We start from the raw sequence: 5,689 nt of genomic DNA, 5'->3' as shown, positions 1-5,689 counted from the left end.
ACACTTTTGCATAATTCGCAGCGGATACAAAATAACACCATTCAAATCATGTACTACATTACATGTAAAGTTGTTCAACAACCAAAAGAAAACATAGTAAAACATCCCATCCCGATGTTACATCTACCAGAGCATGACCCACTAAGGACTACACTAGACTCCCAGGACTAGCTCCTATTCAATCACTGCTCGTTACCTGAAAACATAGTTGTAAGGGTGAGTTCCTCAATCGATATAATAAGCATTATAAAATATCATGTAATGCTAAGTAATATAACACATATCATCACCCTAATCAGATTACACATATTCATGCAACGGCAATATCAACTCATAATCATCACCATCATCATACTCAAACTCAAAACAATCATAAAACACACGTATAATATTGGAATGCATCCATTCATATTATACGCCATACATACATATATTATGCAATGAGACTCCATGCATGCGGTACCGACTACTCGTGAACATATAGTTCAACCTCACCGACCAAATCCAGGTACGGCTACCAAGCTCACTAGTCCCACTCATTTGAGATCTAGTGACTCACATCACTAATTCCTCACCATGGGAATTAGCTACCACCCCAAGGGCCATGCTATGCACGCTAAATCACCTAGCATGCAAACATCTACAACAGTCCAAAACGACTAACATCACTAATTCCTCACCATGGGAATTAGCTACCACCATAAAGGCCACATAATGCATGCTAATCACCTAGCAATGCAACATCACAAAAATAAGCCACAATGGATATATGCTCACACTCTAAGACATAAAATAGTCCATTCACCAACACATGCATAATATATACATTCACAACATTATGCATACCATTACACATTATCAACACATTTTATCACAAAAGCATATTACATCATGCCAAAACAACAATCACAGTATTAGCACACTCTACTAATACCTATACTACTCAAAACAACGGGAATTGATCCCTAATACATCATACATCGGCTAAATCACATTACTCAGCTGAACAACCAAAAACTGCACAACAACAGCACAGAAAACCCACAATCCTGCCCATACGCGTATTGCCTAACCCCATACGCGTATGGCGCATTCCTCAGCCAAAACCCATACGCGTAACACCATCCCATACGCGTATGCTACGCGTACCACATCCTCATACGCGTACCAACAGAGACCAAAACACGTTCAAAACATCATCTTCCTCATCCATACGCGTATTGCCTAGTGCCATACGCGTACCATGCCATCTCATACGCGTATTGCCTAGTGCCATACGCGTATGACCAGAAACCAGAATTTCCAGATCTGCAATGGCTTTCTCTGCTACGAGATCTATCCAATCCAACCTTCCACAGTCCAATTTTACTCAATAATCGTTCATATCATCTAACACGAATCATATCTTATTCAATCTCACAATTTCTAACACTATTGCATCTAATTCCTACGAATTCCTTTCAATTTAGTCCAGATTTCGTTCATCCCAAAAGTTCTCAATTTCATCATGCATCATTCAAATCACAGGTAAATCAATGGTTTATCACTACCCATTACATATTATCCCATAATACCCATTAAACGATGATAAACCCCTCTTACCTGAGTTAATCTGGCGAATCTCTGAGCTTCAAGCTTTTCCTTCCTTCAACCCTCGTTCTCTGGCTCTTTGCCCTTTTCCCTTTTCCACTTTTCTGTCCCTTTTTCCTTTTCACGTGAAAAATAACTCTTTTTACCAAATGGGACCTTTTTACTGATTTCTACTTTTATTCCAATAATAATAATAATAAAAATAATCCAATAATTATTATTCCAATAATAATCCAATTATTATTTAATTAAATTAATAATTATACTATTAACTTAATTTAAATAATTACTTTATTTTATTGGGGTGTTACAGGAGGCGCCCGAGGGCTCGTTTGAAAAGGACGTGGAGAAGTTCATAAAGATAATTAAGAAGAGTGACTACAAGATTGTAGATCAGCTGAATCAAACTCCGTCTAAAATCTCTATTCTGTCCCTGTTGTTGTGCTCTGAGGCACACCGAAACGCCTTGCTGAAGATGTTGAATTTGGATTACGTGCCTCAGGAGATCTTTGTCAATCAGTTGGAGGATGTTATTGCTAATGTGAGCACAAGGCACGATTTGGGGTTCACAGACCTGGATTTGACACCTGAGGGTCGTAACCACAACAAAGCCCTGCATATCACCATGGAGTGCAAAGGCGCAGTATTGTCACATGTGTTGGTGGATACTGGATCGTCTTTGAATGTGCTGCCCAAGAAGACTTTGAGCAAGATAGATGTTGAAGGGGTTGTCCTCACTCCAAGCGATCTTATTGTTCGTGCTTTTGATGGATCCAAACGGTCTATTTTTGGTGAAGTCACATTGCCTGTGAAGATTGGCCCGGAGGTGTTCAGTATTGTCTTCTATGTGATGGATATTCAACCATCATATAGTTGCTTATTGGGGCATCCCTGGATACATGGGGCTGGGGCAGTTTCGTCAACTCTCCATCAAAAGCTGAAGTATGTGTGGAATGGTCAGATTGTGACTGTGTGTGGCGAGGAGGACATTCTGGTGAGTCATCTATCCTCTTTCAAATATGTGGAGGTGGATGGCGAGATCCATGAGACTCTATGCCAGGCGTTTGAGACCGTTGCTCTTGAGAAGGTGGCTTTCGCTGAGCAGAAGAAGCCAAGTGCCTCAATTGCATCCTACAAGCAGGCTAGGGAGGTTGTCAACTCAGGCAAGACAGAAGGCTGGGGCAAGCTGGTGGATTTTCCCGTCAAGGAAGACAAGTTCGGTATTGCTTATCAACCTCTGCAGGCGGAACAGGGTGATCAGAAAGGGCCGAGTACCTTCACCCGCGCTGGGCTGATGAATCATGGAGACGTCTTTGCAGCCAGTAGTGAAGACGAGGACAGTGACTGTGATTTGAACAACTGGGTTCGCCCGTGTGCTCTAGGGGAGTCTATCAACAATTGAACGACCGAAGAAGTGGTCCAAGTTACTCTTCAAACAGAGTAATTTTCTTTTGTTTTTCATTTTCCACAAAACCCTACGTTCTGCCCAAGGCGTAGTGGTTCATTGTAGGGCCTCAACATGTTTTTTAATGATATCATTAATAAAGGACGTTTTGCAAACAATTTTGTGATCCCTGTCTTTCTGTTTTGTTTCTGTTTTTTTTTCAAAAACAATAAAAATGGCAATGTTTTTTGTTTTTGTGACTTTCTTGAACTCTTTTTTCTAAAATAAAGCATTAAACATGCAGAATTGATCTTACGGACTCCACTATAAACAGTTCTGTTATGGCTCAGTATGATTTCAATAATCCCATCTACCAAGCTGAAGAGGAGAGTGAGAAAGATTGTGAACTCCCTAAAGAACTGGTCAGATTATTGAAGCAGGAGGAAAGGGTCATCCAACCTCATCAGGAGGAGTTGGAGATTATTAACCTGGGTACTGAGGACGCCAGAAAAGAGATCAAGATCGGGGCTGCTTTGAAGGAAGATGTCAAGAGAAGGCTGATTGAAATGCTGAGAGAGTATGTGGAGATATTCGCCTGGTCGTATCAAGATATGCCTGGTTTGGATACAGACATTGTGGTGCATAGGCTACCTCTCAGAGAAGATTGTCCTTCAGTCAAGAAGAAGCTTCGCAGAACTAGTCCTGATATGGCTGTCAAGATCAAGGAAGAGGTTCAGAAGCAGTTGGATGCGGGTTTTCTGTCAGTTACTACTTATCCCCCGTGGGTGGCCAACATCGTTCCCGTGTCGAAGAAGGATGGCAAAGTCAGGATGTGTGTCGATTACCGGGATTTAAATAGAGCGAGTATGAAAGATGACTTCCCATTACCTCACATTGATGTATTGGTTGATAACACTGCTCAATCCTCGGTTTTCTCTTTCATGGACGGTTTCTCTGGTTATAATCAGATCAAGATGGCGCCAGAGGACATGGAAAAGACGCCATTCATTACACCTTGGGGCACGTTCTGCTATAAAGTTATGCCGTTTGGGCTGAAGAATGCCGGTGCTACCTATCAGAGGGCTATGACGACTCTCTTTCATGACATGATGCACAAAGAGATTAAAGTGTACGTGGATGATATGATTGCAAAGTCACAGACGGAAGAGGAGCACCTGGTAAACCTGCAGAAGTTGTTTGAAAGGTTGAGAAAGTTCAGACTGAGGCTGAATCCAAACAAGTGTACGTTTGGGGTGAGATCCGGAAAGCTGTTGGGTTTCATTGTCAGTGAGAAAGGGATTGAGGTTGATCCAGCGAAAGTAAAAGCTATTAAAGAGATGCCTGAACCGAAAACTGAAAAGCAGGTTCGTGGGTTTTTAGGGAGATTGAACTACATTGCACGATTTGTATCTCACCTAACTGCCACTTGTGAACCGATTTTCAAATTGCTAAGAAAGAATCAAGCAATTAGGTGGAATGATGACTGTCAAAAAGCTTTTGATAAGATAAAAGAGTATTTACAGAAACCTCCAATCCTTATACCTCCAGTTCCTGGGAGGCCTCTGATAATGTACATGTCAGTAACTGAGAACTCGATGGGGTGTGTATTGGGACAGCATGACGAGTCTGGTCGAAAAGAGCATGCCATATACTACCTTAGCAAAAAGTTTACCGACTGTGAAATAAAATATTCACAGCTTGAGAAAACTTGTTGTGCTTTGGCCTGGGCTGCTCGCCGACTGAGGCAGTATATGTTGAACCATACTACCTTGTTGATTTCTAAGATGGATCCAGTGAAGTACATCTTTGAGAAGCCGGCTCTCACCGAGCGTGTTGCTCGTTGGCAGATGATTTTAACAGAATATGATATCTAGTACACGTCACAGAAGGCCATCAAAGGTAGTATTCTGTCAGACTACCTTGCCGAGCAACCGATCGAGGATTATCAGCCGATGATGTTTGAATTCCCTGATGAAGACATCATGTATCTAAAGATGAATGATTGTGAAGAGCCTCTTGTCGAGGAAGGACCGGATCCTGATGACAAGTGGATACTGATGTTTGATGGGGCTGTGAATATGAATGGCAACGGTGTTGGGGCAGTACTGATTAATCCAAAAGGGGCTCACATACCTTTTTCTGCCAGACTGACTTTCGATGTAACCAAAAACGAAGCTGAGTATGAGGCTTGTATCATGGGGATTGAAGAAGCCATCGATCTAAGAATCAAAACTCTGGACATTTATGGAGATTCCGCTCTAGTGATTAACCAGGTCAATGGAGATTGGAATACTCATCAGCCGCATTTGATTCCTTACAGAGATTACACCAGAAGGATCCTGACTTTCTTCAAGAAGGTGAGGTTGTATCATGTCCCCCGAGATGAAAATCAGATGGCTGATGCCTTGGCTACTTTGTCTTCTATGATCAAAGTTCATTGGTGGAATCATGTGCCACATGTTGCGGTGAATCAACTTGAGAGGCCTGCGTATGTGTTTGCAGCCGAGTCTGTTGTTGATGAGAAGCCGTGGTACTATGATATCAAGAATTTCCTCAAGAGTCAGGAGTATCCTGAAGGAGCGTCAAGGAATGACAAGAAAACCCTGAGAAGGCTAGCTGGAAGCTTTTATTTGAATCAGGATGACGTGTTGTACAAGAGGAACTTCGACATGGTTCTGCTTAGATGCGTGGACAGACACGAAGCAGACATGTTGA

Source organism: Lathyrus oleraceus, chromosome 3, assembly GCF_024323335.1.
Source record: "Lathyrus oleraceus cultivar Zhongwan6 chromosome 3, CAAS_Psat_ZW6_1.0, whole genome shotgun sequence".
NCBI classification, from domain to species: Eukaryota; Viridiplantae; Streptophyta; class Magnoliopsida; order Fabales; family Fabaceae; genus Lathyrus; species Lathyrus oleraceus.
This window is presented reverse-complemented; position numbering follows the sequence as displayed.